Below are 17,713 nucleotides of genomic sequence, written 5' to 3' on the forward strand. Positions count from 1 at the left end.
GAATGGGGGCCACAACTCAGCAGACCTCGTTTCCAGCTTAGTGAGAACTGCATCACCCTGGGCAGATCACCCCACCTCTGGGTAACCCAGTTTCTCCCTCTACAAACCTTATAACCCTCACAAGCTAGCACCTTATACCCTGCCAGCAGACACAGTCGATGACACCATGTTGGAATATCTTATCATTGATAAGGAATGACTAACGGTTGGTGGTTACTTCTATTACACACAGGCTTTATCTTCAACCTTTCCTTACTCACCGTGAAGAATCAAGACATTTGGCTGTTTTAGAACTAGACATCTGACTGTCTTAGCATTAGACATTTGAATGTCTTAGCATTAGACACCTGACTGCACAGTACTGGACATCTGACTGTCTTAGTATTACACATTTGACTGTTTCAGTATTAGACATTTTACTATCTTACTATTACACATTTGACTTTCTTCATATTAGACACTTGACTGTATAGTATCAGACATTGGACTATTAGTAGTTGGCAGAGGACTAGCCCTTTTTCTTGCCTGTATCTTCCTTTCCTATTCCTCCTTTTTAAAAAAACAAAATCGCTTGTTTTGATTCCATTTGAAAGGCAGAGAGACAGAAAGATATCTAGCCACTGGTTCACTTATCAAATACTGCCAACAGCCAGAGCCTCCCTCCTGGGTAGCAGGGACCAAGTCCAGGGTGTGAATCATCAGGAAGCTGGATCCGAAGCAGAGTAGCCAGCACTGGAACCCAGGCGTACCAGTATGGGATATGGGTGTCCCAAGTGGTGATTCTGCTACTGTCCAGATGTGTGTCCCCCTCCCTTCTTTCTATTCACTGAGCAGACACACAATGATGACCAAGGGAAAGAAGGTACCCTCCTCCCCAACCCAACCCCTCCCCTATCAGAGATGCCAGACAGACCCAGAGTGGAGTGCTGGAGACAGCTTGACTGCCTCGCCCGTCTCTTCCCACTCCACATCCAGCGCACCAAACCGAAGGCTTGTAACTGGCAGCACTGTGTCTATACCACAGGACTAGCCAATGTTACAAATTACCCCTTCCCTTCCCCAGTCACAGAGTTGGCTGTTGAACATTTATAAACACATCTCTGGGTTTAGAAGCAAGATAATCAAACGTCTCAGGTGCTAGGAATACGACAGTGCGGTCTAGGGCATAGAGGGAGGCGTTTAGCATGGTTACCAGGGGTGGGCAGAGGCATTCAGTGGTGTCCTGGGGAAATAAGGTTTAAATGGAGACTTAAATAACAAGAGGAGCTAGTCAGGCAAAGGGGAGGAGAAGAGTATTCCAGAGAGAGGAAACAGCAGGGGCAAAGACCCCGAGTGTTGGAGCAACTGAAGGCAATCGCTTAAGGCCTTCAGAGGTGCAAAGCAGGAAACAGAGGAAAAGACTGAAGCTGGACAGGTCACAGGTTCACCCTGACCTGGAAGACACTGGGTGGCAACCAGGGGGCTTTAGGCAGGGCCAGTGAAGCAGGGGAAATATTTCATTTCTGGTTCTTCCAGCTGCGTGACCTCAGGTGAGCTTGCTGCCTCAGAACACAGCAGAACCCCATCTGTAAAATGGGGTTACACTACTCACACCTCCTGGGCTGGCTGGGAAGCTGTGGGTAAAAGGCTCCTCAGAGCTGCTCAGAGGCATCTGGGCACAGACCAGTTATGCACACAGATGCTGTGGGGGTGGGTGCTATGTTCCTGGGTGCCTGCTAGGCCAGGTCAGTGTGTTTCACAAGCTGAATGCTGGCCTGTGAGTGGCGAGATAGATTTAGTGAGTCACTGACCTTGAGACTCAGCTTATATATATATATGTGTATATATATATATATTTACATTTACATTTATATATTATTTTTATATATTTATATATAAATAATATATACATATAAAAGGAACTGAATAAATAAAAAGAGTCAAGGGTAACTTGCAAAGATAAGTTTCATTCTGTGTAAGTGCAAATTAGTTTGCTAAATAAAATTTATAACTGAGTGCCACAGTTAGAAAGCATGAAAGCTGGTCAGGCATTTGGCCTCACAGTTAAGATGCCACGTGGGACAACTGCATCCCATAGCACAGTGCCTGGCTGCAAGTTCCTATTTCCAACTCCCTGCTCATGCACACTCTGGCGGTCAGCAGGTGACGGTTCAGGTAGTTGGGTCCCTGCCACACATAGGAGAGAGTTAGATTGAGTTCCCATCTCTCAGGTTCGAACTGGCTCAGTCCTAGGCACGTGAACATCTGGGGAGTGAACCAGTAGATGGAAGCTCTCCTTGCTGTCTGTCTCTCTGCCCCAAAACAAACAACAACAAGGTAAAAAAAAAAAAATAATGTGAAAGGCTCTGCTTCAACAGGAAACATTCTAAGATCTCTGGGGGCCTGCAGAAGAGGGATGAGACAAACAGGGCCAGCCCTCTACCATAATAGGAGCTGGAAATGTCACAGCTTTATTCTGACTCCGGGTTTCCAAGGCCTTTTGCATACCAGCAAAAACTGATGCTTTCTGGGCCAGTTAAGACCCTAGGATTTATCTGCCCTCCTGAAGCCAGAAGCATGGAGAAATCATGGATGCGGCCCCAAAAGCCAGAGAGGGAAAGGGCCTCTTCTAAAGCAGCAGCAGTGGGAGTATGTGTGTGGAGAGTGCTACCAGCGACCTGCAATTGGAATCCTCTGAAGGGGATGCTGCCATCCCCTTGGCACATGAAGGAAGTGAGCACTTTGTGGAACTGGCCTTGAATCCGGTATATCCCAGAAGAATAATTCCATATGTGAACAGATCTGAGGATAATTCATTTTCAACAGATGTCAGAACGTATCCAACTTGCCCTCTGGAGTTGTGGACACCACTTGGCATTGCTTTTCCTTTTCAATTTCAGAAATGGAAAGTCACGGCAGAGGCCTGGTCAGTGTTCGCAGAAAAAGCAAGCACCTCGGTGATGATTTAAGTTTCCTTGAGTTTTCCCGGGCATATGCAATCGGCACTAGATTAGCTGCCGACATTTATTGACAAAGGAATTAATCTTCACTGATTTTTTTAAAGCCCATTCTCTACAGGAAGCTGTGACAGACATCAGGGCTCCCGTACTTTCCCCCTTTCTCTCCTGATAAAAGGGGCTAAAAATAACCTTTCCAACCCTTGATTGCAATGAGGAAGGTGCTGAGCAAAAAGAACAAAAGAACATGTTGGTGGGGGTGAGGGGCTGGAGGATAGAGGTGGGACACGGGATTTTTAGGGCAGTGAAAGTTCTCTACCTGAGGTTTTCTGTTGGTCACAAAGTCTCATGCAAGGTGACGAGTTCATGGAAAATGGGTATTGTGGAAAAAACTACTCAGCTTTTACACTTGTTTTGCACCTAAATAAACTTATCTTTCAATTCCATTTTTCCACAAACTTTCTGAAGCTCCCTTGTACATGTATGGAAGCCCATCGAGTAGACAACAGCAAGACCAAGCCCTGATGTAAATGGTTCATGCGGGGTGTGTTCCCTGGATGGGGAAGGGGGACAACGGGGTGGCTGTGTGTGAATGGGAGGAGGGTGTGTATGTACACTCTCTACCTCTTTTCAATTATTGCTGGAAACCTGAAACTGCTTTAAAATATAGCCTTCATTTAAAAACAGCTCCAACAAATTAAATATATATATATTCATAGGAAACAAACAAAAAGCACAGGACATCCGAGGCCCAGTGCAGGCAGCCTTCCTGAGATGGTCTCTCCCATGGTTAGGGAGTTTGTGTTTGTATTGGGGGTAGGGCAGTATGAAAACAGACATCCTGAACATGACAACCATGTGCCTGCTCAGCGAGTCATCCCCATTCATGACCTATAGGCACCCAATTCCTGGCCTGCCTCTTTCTACCATTCTTCTCATCAAAATCATCTCCTGGTGGAGCAGAAAAAGCAACACACACTTTCTACCTCAACAAAACACCACCAAGCCCAGAACTGCATGCATCCATTCTGCAGATGTTCCTGGGGGTGCCTGCCAGCCCAGGCCTGGGTGAGCCACACTACATTCAGTTGGGCATCTTCTTCTTCTTCTTCTTTTTTTTTTGACAGGCAGAGTGGACAGTGAGAGAGAGAGACAGAGAGAAAGGTCTTCCTTTGCCGTTGGTTCACCCTCCAATGGCCGCCGCGGCTGGCACACCGCGCTGATCCAATGGCAGGAGCCAGGTACTTATCCTGGTCTCCCATGGGGTGCAGGGCCCAAAGCACTTGGGCCATCCTCCACTGCACTCCCTGGCCACAGCAGAGAGCTGGACTGGAAGAGGGACAACTGGGACAGAATCTGGTGTTGGGCATCTTCTATGGGGGCACCCAGCTTCTCGCTCAGCTTGTTAATATTTCCTATCGAGTACCTACTGTGCACACCAGTGGATACCCACACACACACACCAAACAATGGAGAAAATGCTCCCCCAGGACTTTCATGGTCCATGGATAGAACACTTTGAAATGATGATTTAGAGAGCTAAGAACTGAGAGCAGCCTCGCTGGAGGACTTGGAATTTCTTTGCAACAGTGGAGTTCTGCCTCATGATCCCTGAGCTGGGCCTGAGGGGTTATTTCTTTAGTGACTGCAGATTTCATAATATTTGTCACAAGTCAGTGTCAGGGAACTTGAGGACAGTTACAGAAAGAATCTGGTGTGCCAAGAGGACAACAGAGACCATAGGAGTCACCAGCTGTGGCTGTGACTGCTTATCTTGGTACACATGGGATGCTAGAAAGGCCGACCCAAATGTCAGCATCGAGCTCGAGTGAGCTTGGCAATGTCATGGTGAGGCAGGCTTCTCAGACTTGTGGCATGGGTCCCAGGCATTTTGTGAGTGTATCTTTGTCAGTGGGTAATGCTGGGGGCAGGAAGATGACCAGCATAGGCAGGTAGAGAGCAGGGAGGATTTTTCCCATCATGAAGGAAAATCTTGCTTGTAATCAACAAAACTTCTGACATAAGCACAAAAATTTTACTTTAAAAAATATGAGACAGGGACGGATGGACAGAGTCCCATCTGCTGGTGTACTCTCTAAATGCACATAATGGCCCTGACTGGAGCTAAAGCTAGGAGCTGGGAATTCAATCCAGGTCTCTTCTGTGGGTGGCACAGGTCCAAGGCTTGAGTCTCCTGCTGCCTCCAAGGGTCTGCATTAGCAGGAAGCTGGAGTCAGGAGCTAGAGCTGGAGCCGGGTTTCAAACCCAGGTACTTTGATTGAGGACACTGGCATCTTCACCAGCATCTTAATAGATAGGCCAAATGTCTCCCTTCAAAAAAATTCTTTCAACATTATTAAATGGAAATCCTAGTGGAGGAAATTCCTCAGAATACATCACTTGGGAGGCAAAGAGTTACAAATGTGAACTAAACCTAAACGCCAAGCCAACTCCTACATTAACATATGTTAAAGAAAACAAGGCTCTGGCAATAGCAAGCTAATAAATGAAATGAAATCTCAAATCAATCCTCCCTAAAGGACTTAATTATCCTGCTAGACTGATTTCACATGGCACACCACATAACACACAGATTATTTAAACCAAGAAGACTATGAGGACATCCTAATGGCTGGTGCACCTCCAAGTAACATTTAGAGATTCTCATGAAACAGGAAATACAGGATGCCTTCAAGGACAGTTTTGCGTGTGGCAGATCATATGCCACACAGTGAGAACTCTCCGAAGGCTGAGCTACATCTGAAACACCTGACCCTTACTATCTTTGCAGTTGTCCCTTGGAGCTAGAACTCCACTTGTCTTCCTTATAGCAATGCTTTATCCAAGACCCAATTCACAAGGTGCAGCACTCCCTGGAAGACCCTGAAGAGACAGGTAAGTGGTGAGTGGGCTCCTCTCTTCTTACCTGTAGTCAAAGGAATCCTAGAATTCCCAAATGCAATTCAAGGGCAGATGTTGCTAGGGAGCTGGGATCACAGAAGCAAACGTGCTTACAGGGAATGGTCAGGCTGAGGTCGGGTGAGCTTGGTTGAATCTTGCCGAAAAGTCCTGGGACCTTGCTGAGAAACAGCAATGATGAGGAAATAAGCAGTAGTGGAAGAATAAGGCAGATAGCGCCCATGACCCTATCAGCTATCTCAGAGACCGGTCTGCTATGATCTGAATGTAGCTCCGAAATTTCATGTGTTGAAAGGTTAATTCCTATAGTCACATGTTAAGTATTTCAGAGGTGGGACCTCTGGGAAGTAACTGGGTCATGAGGGCTCTCATGAGTGGGTCACTGGATTACTAGGTCAATGGGTTAAAACTGAGTGATGCCCTGAAATGCCTCAGGACCTGGTAGAAGCCCCTCCAGCAAGAAGGCCCTCACTGCAGGCAGCCCTTTGACCTTGGACTTGGCAGACTACAGAACTACAGACTTAAATTTCTTTTCTTTACAAATTATCTAGCCTCAGGTACAGCAAAAGAAAATGGACTAAAGCAGAGTCCTAACTGTTTAGACAAAATAATGTATCTACATAATGGAATTCTATGTCCCAAGTTTCTTTTTCTGGCCATCATCCCTACATTTCCAGCTCACTCCCTCCATATCCCAACAATCTTTTGACTACCCCTACCCCCAGGATATTCAATCTATTGGCCCTACTAATTTTTTTTTTTTTTTTGACAGGCAGATTTAGACACAGAGAGAGAGACAGAGACAGAGAGAAAGGTCTTCCTATCCATTGGTTTATCCCCTAAATGGCCGCTATGGCCGGCGTGCTGCCAAAGCCAGGAGCCAGGTGCTTACTCCTGGTCTCCAGGGCCCAAGCACTTGGGCCATCCTCCACTGCCTTCTTGGGCCACAGCAGAGAGCTGGACTGGAAGAGGAGCAACCAGGACAGAATCCGGCGCCCCAACCAGGACTAGAACCCGTGTGCTGGCGCTGCAGGTGGAGGATTAGCCAAGTGAGCCGCGGCGCCGGCCACTGGCCCTACTCCTATTTCCCACCCTCTCCCACCTGTTTATCTCTTATTCCTCCCTGACTCAGATTAAACAAGAGGTTGTCCTAATCATTCTGTTGCATGCACCCACAATTCTGTCTCAGCAAAACCATGATCCAGCTCTGTCAGCTCTGTGCCTTCACTTATGCTGCTGAAGTTGGCTGGAGAAAAGTATACAAATGTTTTAAATGGTCTTTAAATTCATGACCACATGATTCAGTGAGCTTTTTAAAAAAATTATTTATTTGAAAGGCCGAGTTACAGAGAAGCAGAGAGAGACAAACGGATCTTCCATTCGTTGGTTCACTCCTCAAATGGCTGCAACATCCAGAGCTGGGCCTATCCGAAGCCAGGGGCCTGGAGATTCTTCCTGTCTCCTGTAGGGGTGCAGAGGACAAGCATTTGGGCCATCTTTTACTGCCTTCCCAGGCAATAGCAGGGAGCTGGATCGGAAGTGGAGAAGCTGGGATTCAAATCAGAGCCCACATGGGATGCTGGCACTGCAGGCGGCAGTTTTATCTGCTATGCCATAGCGCCAACACCCTCAGTGAGCTCTTAATGTTGCCCTAGATCATCTCTCACTGATTCCATTCACTCATTCTCACTCTTCTTGACAACAATTTCACCTTGACCTTTCTTCCTTCAAGCCTCCAACACTTTCTCCCGCATCCTGATCTTAAGCTAATGGCCTTGCTGCCCACTTCATGAAGAAGACTCAGGTAATCCAAACGGCAGCTCTGAAGACTCCTGTCTACTCTTGCAGTTAATCTCCTTAAAAAAGAATGTTTCTCCACGTCTTACGTCCATTATCTCTCATTTTCAGCTTTGTAGAGGTGATAATCGAAATACCCCAAAGTGCACACATATAAAGTGTGTCCTCTGAATCAGTTCTGACACATGTGCACACTGAGACCAGGATACAATCGAGGTAACGAACCTGCTCCTCACCTTCTGTTTCCTTTTGCACCTTTCGCTTCTCTCCTACCTCCATTCCACCCAGGCTCCTGCAATCACCAACTCAAAGAAATAGCTCTTGCCAAGGTCACTAGTTTTCTCTGTGTTGATAAGTCCAATCCCCACTCTTCAACTTACTTGACCTTTCTGCAGAATATCACCTAAATTTTTTTTTAATTATTTTTTTTGACAGGCAGAGTGGACAGTGAGAGAGAAAGATAGAGAGAAAAGTCTTCCTTTTGCCGTTGGTTCACCCTCCAATGGCCGGCGCACCGCGCTGATCCGATGGCAGGAGCCAGGAGCCAGGTGCTTTTTCCTGGTCTCCCATGGGGTGCAGGGCCCAAGCACCTGGGCCATCCTCCACTGCACTCGCTGGCCACAGCAGAGAGCTGGCCTGGAAGAGGGGCAACCGGGACAGAATCCGGCGTCCCGACCGGGACTAGAACCCGGTGTGCCGGCGCTGCTAGGTGGAGGATTAGCCTAGTGAGCCGCGGCGCCGGCCTATCACCTAAATTTTTCTTCTCCCATCACGGTAAACTTTCTTTATCTGGCTTCCAAAATATCATACTTGGTTGGCTTCCCTTGTATTAGTGAGGTGGGAGGAAAACCAATCCTAGTCTCTCCCTCTTCTCAGTATCATCTTCTGCTACAGAGCTCAGGGTCCGTTCCACAGTCACCTTTTCCTCTCCGTTTATACTCACTCCCTTCATGAACCTCAACTATGACCCATTCACTGGTTAATCCCAAACTTATGACTCCCTCCCAGTCCTTCCTCCTCTACTCCATACTGTGGATTCCAATGCCTGCTTAACACCTTCATGTAGTTGAGCAGAGACTCAAACTTAACATATCAGAGGCCCGAAATTGGAAACAACCCAAATGTTCATTAACTGATGACAGATAAACAAAATGAGGTATTCTCACAATGGAATATTATGCAGCAATAAAGGAACAAAGTACTGATATACCCTACAAAATGAACGAACCTTGAAGGCATTATGCTAAGTGAAAGGAGCTAGACACCAAGGGCCACGCATTATATGACTTCATGTACACAAGATATCCAGAAGAGACAGAGCCATAGAGAAAGTTGACTAGTGGTTGGCAGGTGTGGGGGTGGGGGAGAAGAGGTAGTGGGGAGTGACTGCTAATGGGCACAAGATTTTCAGGGGAGGTGGAGATGATGATAATGTTTTGCAATTAGTGGTGATGGTTGCACAACTTTGTGAATACTAAAAACCCCTGAATGGTATACTGTGACAGCAAAAAAATTATGATATGCAAATTGTATCTCCATGTTACAAAAGCTTTCTCCCCAGATATCTGCCTGGATTACTCTTTTGCCTTCATCAAGGCTTTGCTCAAATGTCATTTTCTCAATGAAAAATGTAGTCGCCACGTTACCCCTCCAACTCTTCCGGTCTTTTATCCTGAGGCATCCTTTAACCCATGTAGCATTTATTACCTTCCAATACAGTACATATTTCACTTATTGTATTTATTGTTACTTCTCCCCATTCAAACATAAGCTCCGCGAATTCAGGGGGTTTTGTCTGCTTCATCACTTATGTAGCATAACTGTCTGGAAATAGTCTTGTACAACAAAAAATACTGGTAGAATGAGTAAACTGATACCAAACAGGTCTTACAATTGGTGCTGAAGAAAACGGAATTGTACAGAATATAATTCATTTATTCTTAAAAGAATGAGTAGGTTACCACACAGTATATTACACATTTGTATGACCTCAAAATTGTTAAGTAGAAAACATATTATACACAGAAAGAACATTGAGAGGATGAGATATTAAACTGTCTTAAAATCCATGGGAATTGGAATTATGGTGGTCAAATTAGTTCTTGAAAATATGCTGGGATCAGGCAGACTTTGGATTTAAACTATCCTTCACTTCTTATTGGCTACGCAAGTCTCAGGAAGTCACTCAATCCTTGGTGATTCTATAAAGGGGGGAATAACAAGACTAAATTAACTGACTCCTTTTAAGATTAAATGAAATAATACCTCTAAAGCACTAACTATGGTGTACTCAGAAAATGATAGCTAGTATTACTATACCTTTAAAATAATCATGGAGTTCCAATAGCGGAATATATATCACACTATACTTGCAGAATTATTTTTGATGAAATATTCTGTCATAATTTTATTATGATAACTTTGAATGAACAATGAACGTGAATGCACAGTTTCACCTCTACATTCTACCTCTATACTTCCCCTCAAGTAATTCTGAGCCCATTTATTTCTCTGCTGACTGAGTCCACAGGACACATCTTTTCCCTGTTGCGATTGGGTGATGTGTGACACATCTGGTCAACAGTAGCTTAGATGTGCACAAGAGCTGTCTCTAAGGTACTGACACTTAGTGTTTCTATGTCAGTTCTCTGGACATTTTCTCCCCCATTCAGTGTTTCTTCCTAGGTTTTTGAGTTTTGTCACAACTGTAATGTAGGCCCTGTGCTCTCTAAGAATGATACAGAGTTAGAAGACAAACAGTTGAGGCAGCAAGTTAGGCATTTTCTCCTGCTAGACTCTCCTTTTGCAGAGGAAGAATTAGCATGGCAGAGAAATTTTGAAAATTTTTTTATCTCCTTTTCAGAATTAATTAGGAAAATAATGCATTCTCATGATAATGCAAATTTACTCATTAGAGACAGGTGTAAATGAAGACACAGCATCTTTACTTTATACACTGTCCCTAGTCCCAGCAGCCATTTGTGAATGTTTTGGGGGCCTGGAGTTGTAGCACACTGAGTAAAGCCACCACCTGCAATGCAAGCATCCTTTGTGGGAATTGGTTTGAGACCCAGCTGCTCTACTTTTGATCCAGCTCCCTGCCAATGTGCCTGAGAAAGCAGCAGAAGATGGCCCAAGTGCTGAGATCCCTGCACCCATGTAGGAGATCCAGAAGAAGCTCCTGACTCCTGGCTTCTGCCTGGCCCAGCTCCCACCATTGGCCATTATGGACATTTGGGGAGTGAACCAGTGGATGGGAACTCTCTCTCTCTCGCCATCTCTTCCTTCATCTGTGTTACTCTGACTTTCAAATAAATAAATAAATCTAAAAAAAATCTTTTGGTTTTAGTTCAGGTTCATTTTTGGTTTTCTCAGCTTAAAGTATAATCTATTAACTTCTTGTTTTTATTTTTTAAGTAAGAAACTTACATTACCTTTGTTTCCCTACTTCCTCTTCCTAAATTTTGTTAAAATTTTCAACTTCTCAGTTCTTTAATAGAGCTATAACTGTAAACAATATACCTAAATATTTATTTCTTATCCCATCAACGGTATCTAACAGCCCCCAATGTATATATTGAGAAACTGGCACTATTTTGCATCCCCCTATTGCTCTTTTTTGGTCACCCAATTTCTCTCAGCTGTCTCATTAACTTTGCATTCTTAAGGTTAACTTGAATTGTCTGTAACCTAGTTGTCTTCCATGGATTCTTTAGAAATAAATTCCAAAAAAGAAATCCAACAAAGAGCACTTCAGTATTATGATTTTATAGATACCACTCACTTCAGAACCAAGTGGTGTGACTGGACCCTCGACAGGGAGATTCTGGCTTCCTGCCCCACGACGCTTGAATGCTCCAGGCCCCCAGGTCAAGCCTTTTAAATTTGATTAGATTCCATCAATCCTTCAAAGTCAAGACACGGTTTCACTGACTTCTTTGGTGGACTGTACATTTCTCAGGGAGATGGTGTTTTTCCTGACAGTTCTGCCTTTTGTTCTTGTTGACAAAAGTAGCACCTTAATGCCAACAGGGCTCAGCTTGTTCATCAGATCACTGCAAGAACTCCATGTTCTTCATGAAATGTGCTTCCTGACCTCACGTGGTCACTCTGATGCAGTTTCCTAACTCTGCCACTGACCGAGGGTTTCCTTTCTTCATGCTCTTTGAGGCCACGAGCAGTGTTTTCCTGAATGATGTTCCTTCTCTTTCATGAGTTCCCTGCTTCCTGTGCTACGGAACATTCTTAAACAAGTCTTCTCTGCCTTTACAGTCATTAATACTTAATGGCATACAAATTACCGGCTTAAAATTAGTTTCCCTTAGAACTTTGAAGTCATTCTAGTTTCTGTAAAGTATGGAAATAAAATATCAGTCTGATCCTTATTTCTTTCTAAGTAACTTTTCCCCCTTTAAATGCTATTTGCACCTTTTCTTTACCTTAACTGTGCAAAATTTCATCAGGATTTGCCCTTCAATTGCAGAATTCATGTATTTCCTCAGCTCTGGGAAGTGTTTCATTATCTTTCTTAAAAAAAATATTTATTTATTTATTTATTTGATAGGTAGAGTTATAGACAGTGAGAGAGAGAGACAGAGAGAAAGGTCTTCCTTCCGTTGGTTCATTCCCCAAATGGCCGCCATGGCTAGCGCTGTGCCGATCTGAAGCCAGGAGTCAGGAGCCAGGAGCTTCTTCTGGGTCTCCCAAGTGGGTGCAGGGGCCCAAGGACTCGGGCCATCTTCCACTGCTTTCCCAGGCCATAGCAGGGAGCTGGATTGGAAGTGGAGCAGCCAGGACTTGAACCAGCACCCATATGGGATGCCGGCACTGCAGCAGTGGTTTTACCAGCTATGCCACTGCGCCAGCCTATTATCTCTTTAATTGGGCAGTCCTCCCCCTTGTCTTCGTTAATGCTCCCTGAAACTCTCATTAATCAGATGGTGCACGTTCAGGATTCAGTGTCTATACCCATCTACTTTTTTTCTGCTATATTCTATCTTCATTTCTTTTTGTGTTATAGTCTAGGAGATTTACTTAATTTTAAACCTAACAAATGAATTTTTAATTTCAGCCATCATATTTTAATGTCCACTTATTGTTTACTTTCATGTATATACATATTTTTATTACTTTATGAATGCAAAATGCTCTTTTATTTAAAGAGTTCAATAAATAGAGAAAATAAGCAACCATGTATTTACAATTTGGAATTTAAAAAAAATTTTAACATTTTGTCATTTGTGCTTCCAGTGTATTTTCTTATTAAGACAAATCAGAGGGATGGTGCAGTTCAGGTCCCAGCTGCTCCTCTTCCAATCCAGCTCTCTGCTATGGCCTGGGAAAGCAGCAGAAGATGGCCCAAGTGCTTGGGCCCCTGCACCCATGTGTTAGATCCAGAAGAAACTCCTGGCTCCCGGCTTCGGATTGGCCCAGCTCTAGACATTGCGGACATTTGGGGAATGAACTAGCAGATGGAAGACCTTTCTCTCTCTCTCTCTCTCTCCCTCTCTCTGTCACTCTATCTCTCAGATAAATAAATGAAATCTTTAAAAAAAAAACCCAAAAACAAAGATAAACAGGGCACAGGGGTGAAAGGAGGCATCCTCTCGTTTCCCGGCCTCTATCCGCAAAGCTCATCATTCCCTTCTCTCTTTCCTGCCATTTCCCCCTTCCTTCCTTGAAGCAGCTACCACTGGAAATTCTGCTTCCTTTTCAGTCTAAACGTTAGTATTTTTACCACATAGGTACAGGTTTATGAAGGATACACTGCACTGCTTCATTGTATGAAAACTGCAGGTCCAGTGGGTATCTGTCACAGTGTTGTTGCCCCCTATGTCTGCTTCCAATATCTGAGTGTCTGGTTTGAGTCCCACCTCTTCTCATTCTGATTCAGACTCCCGCTCATATCCACCACGGGAAACAGCAAGTATTTGGGGCCTGCTGCACATGTGGGAGACTCAGCTGGAGTTCCTGGCTACCGGCTTTGGCCTGGCTCAGCCCTGGCTGTTGTGGGCATCTGGAGAATAAACCAGTGTCTTCTCTGTTTCTCTTTCTGTGTCTCTCCACCTTTCAAATAATAATGTAAAAAATTGCAACTTCATACACACACACACACACATATATATATTCTAAAATCACTTTGTTCAGCCAACAATGTTTCAGAAATCTATCCGTGCTGATACATGATAGTCTCCTTTATTCATTTTCAACTGCCAAACCTGTGCTACCCCATTCATTCAAATACTTATGTGTGCCAGCAACTGTTCTGGTGGCTGGGGACACAGCAATGAAGGGAAAACCATATGAACATACTCAAATTAATATTCTTTCCTCCATTAAGAGATATTAGACATAGAAAAATTTCTGGCTTTAACAAGGATTGTCAACTTGCTTTCCAAAATGGTGTACCCAATATGCCCAGCAAATGGGAAAATTCACCCCTCTGTTCATCCTGCCCAACATTTGCACAGTCTAACGTTTTTATTTTTGCCATTACTATGGTGAACAAGGGTGCCTTTTCATTTTAGCCAGCATTTTCCTTAATTACTAGTAAGGCTCAGCATTTCATTTTTATTTATTGGTTCTTCAAATCTCTTTTCCTGTGCATTGCCTGAAGCACCCTTTGCTACCCATTTCTGTAGTCAGTTTTTTGTCTTTTGCATACTGATTTGCAAGGATTCCCCATCCAACATATTTTGTGTTTTATGTGTTGCAAATATGTTTTTTCAGCCTAGGGTTTATCTCTTAACTTTATTTATAGAGGATTCTGCATAAAGGATTCTTACAACTTAATGTAATCTTTTCCCTTATGAACTGTCCATTTTTTGTGTACTGAAAAAATAATCTCTTCCCCACAGCCATAAAGATATTCTACTGTGCTTCTCATTAATAATTTTAGTTGTAAGTTTCACATTCAGGTCCTTCATATATCTGAAATTTATCATCTGTGTGGGATGAGATAATAATCTACTTTTTTATAATGAGAGCAAAATAATTTATTAAATAAACCTTTCTTTTTCCATTTGTTTCTAATGCCTTGTCTTTTTTTTTTGTGAGCATATTTTACTAGTTTGTTTGTTTATTTTTTTCCCAAACAAATCTTTTATTTAAGTAGTACAAATTTCATAAGAACATCTTTAGGAATATAGGCTTATAGTAGAATTTAGTGATTCTTTAGGAATATAGTGATTCTTCTCCCAATCACACTCCCACTCCTCTTCCCCCTCCTTCTCCCATTCCCAGTTCCATTCTCCATTAAGATTCATTTTCAATTAACTTTATACACAGAAGACCAACTCTATGCTAAGCAAAGATTTCAACAACTGGTATACACACACACACACAAACTGAGAAGTTTTACAGTTAACTCTCATAATACAATTCATTTAAGACAGAGGTCCAGCATGGGAAGTTAGTGCACAGTGACTCTTGTTGTTAATTTAACGAGGAACACTCTTATGTATGACATCTGTGATCACCGGAGGTTCTTGATATAAGCTAGGCTATGGAAGGCTTTTGAATCCACAAACTCTTTCAGTATTTAGACAAGTTCATAAGCAAAGTAGAAGTTCTCTCCTCCCTTCAGAGAAAAGTACATCCTTCTGCAATGGTCACTTCTTTCCGCTGGGGTCTCACTCACACAGATCCTTCATGTAGAACATTTTTGCCAAAGTGTCTTGGCTTTCCATGCCTGAAATGTTCTCATGGGCTTTTCAGCCAGACCAGGATGCATTAAGGGGTGATTCTGAGCTCAGAGTATTACTTAAAGTGATTGCTATTCTATGAGTCTGCTGTGTGGACTGCTTCCCATGTTGGAACATATTTTAATTCTATTATTACCAGATGCTTGATCCTATTTATTTTATTTTATTTTATTTTTATTTTTTGACAGGCAGAGTGGACAGTGAGAGAGAGAGAGAGAAAGGTCTTCCTCCGCCGTTGGTTCACCCCACAATGGTCACTCCGGTGGTGCGCTTTGGTTGGCGCACGGTGCTGATCTGAAGCCAGGAGACAGGTGCTTCTCCTGGTCTCCCATGGGGATGCTGGGCCCAAACACTTGGGCCATCCTCCACTGCACTCCCAGGCCACAGCAGAGAGCTGGAAAGGAAGAGGAGCAACCGGGACAGAATCCAGTGCCCCGACCAGGACTAGAATCCAGGGTGCCAGCGCCGCAGGCAGAGGATTAGCCTAGTGAGCCAGGGCACCGGCCCTTGATCCTATTTCTATGATCACTTTAATATTTAATCCTATCTGTATGTTCTCTCTCTCTAAGATTTATTTATTTGAAAGTCAGAGTTACACAGAGGGAGAAGTAGAAGTAGAGAGAAAGAGAGGTCTTCTATCCACTGGTACACTCCGCAAATGGCTCAATGGCCTGAGCTGCACTGATCCAAAGCCAGGAGCCAGGAGCTTCTTCTGGGTCTCCTACATGGGTGAAGGGGCCCAAGGACATGGGCCATCTTCTACTGCTTTGCCAGGTCACTGCAGAGAGCTGGATTGGAAGTAGAGAAGCTGGGACTCAAACTGGCGCCTATGGGATGCTGACATTGCAGGTGGCAGCTTTACCTGCTACACCACAGTGCCAGCCCCTATATGTTCTCTTTAACACTTAATATGATCACTTCAACACTTAAGATGGTATTTTTACCACCAAGTTTAATGGGATTTGGGGTCTGCTGGCAAGTTTTAAAACTGTATCCTTAGAAGTAAGTCTGTAGGAATATATGCAGAACTATACAGCTTTACAAACTTCCTCCTCGCTCTCTTATTCCCACTATTATTTTATACTGAGATCTATTTTCATTGGACTTTATATACATATGATTAACTCTATGTTAAGTAAAGAGTTCAGCAAATAGTATGAAGAAAAAAATGTTGCTTGACAGTCAAGACAAGGGCTATTCAAGTCATTGCTTCTTGAAGTATCAATTTCACTTCTACAGATTTCCTTTTACCTAAAAGGAAATTATTAGTTATCAGAGATCAGGGAGAACATATGGCATTTGTCCCTTTGGGACTGGACTATTTCACTAAGTATGGTGTTTTCCAAATTCATCCATTTTTTTGCAAATGACAGGATTTCAATTTTTTTTTATCACTGTATAGTATTCCATGGTGTATATATCCCATAATTTATTTATCCAGTCTTTGGCTGATGGGCATTTAGGTTGTTTCCACGTCTTAGCTATTGTGAATGGAGCTGTGATACACATGGGGGTGCAGACAACTCTCTTATTTACTGATTTCATTTCCCTTGGGTAAATTCCCAGGAGTGGGATGGCTGGGTCATATGATAGTTTTATATTCAGATTTCTAAGGTATCTGCATGCTATATTCCTTAGAGGCTTTACCAGCTTACCCTTCCACCAACAGTGAATTATGGTACCTTTTCCCCCACATCCTCGCCAGCATTTGTTGTTTGTTGATTTCTGTATGAAAGCCCTTCTAACTGGGGTGTGGTGAAATCTCATTGTGGTTTTAATTTGCATTTCCCTGATGTATAATGCCTTGTCTTTACCCTGCACCAAATTCTCACATAGACTTTTGGAGATTGGTTCTGGACTTTGTATACTGTTGATTGATGAGATTTCAGATTTCAGCCAGAATCCCTTTGCAAATAGTCCTCTTCTGGTCTCTACATTGCCAATGTTTCCCAATCATAGAATTTCTCTGGTCTTCACCTGGACTGACCATATTTTAAAACCAAGTCTCTAGGTTTACAGATGGAGGCAGAGATCTTAGACTTCTCACTTCAGGTCTTATAGCCACTTAGGGAGCATGAATGATGCACTGAAGCTGCACTCCAGCCCTTTTCCCTCTCTTTCCTCCCCTCCAAAAGTTTCCATTTTCTGTCAAATTTGTAATCTCACCAGCAACTAAATGCAATTCCCCATTTCACCATCAGCAACTCTTGGCCAAGACAGAGTTTTATCATGTATAACACTACTTGAAATTTGTAGGTTCAGACTAGTGTTTCAGGGGCCAATGTTGTGACACGGTGGGCTAAGCTGCCACCTGTGATGCCAGCATCCCACATCAAAGCCTTGGTTTGAGTTCTGGCT

At 43.5% G+C, this 17,713-nt stretch overlaps 1 protein-coding gene across 6 annotated transcripts in view; it reads right to left on the reverse strand.

Annotated features, from left to right (window-relative positions):
• The window catches only part of MARCHF3 (membrane associated ring-CH-type finger 3), a 154,979-nt gene that overhangs the window by 64,097 nt on the left and 73,169 nt on the right, over positions 1–17,713 (reverse strand). For 2 of the 6 annotated variants that reach the window (XM_089334904.1, XM_008254965.5), the window contains exon 2: positions 5,863–6,016. The exons of the other annotated variants lie outside the window; for them this stretch is intronic. The gene's annotated coding sequence lies outside the window, so the exon portion shown is untranslated. The remainder of the gene's footprint in view (positions 1–5,862; positions 6,017–17,713) is intronic. 6 annotated transcript variants of the gene reach the window in all.

The sequence above is a fragment of the Oryctolagus cuniculus genome, chromosome 6 (genome assembly GCF_051225735.1).
Source record: "Oryctolagus cuniculus isolate XC-2025 breed Fujian yellow rabbit chromosome 6, ASM5122573v1, whole genome shotgun sequence".
In the NCBI taxonomy this organism is placed as follows: Eukaryota; Metazoa; Chordata; class Mammalia; order Lagomorpha; family Leporidae; genus Oryctolagus; species Oryctolagus cuniculus.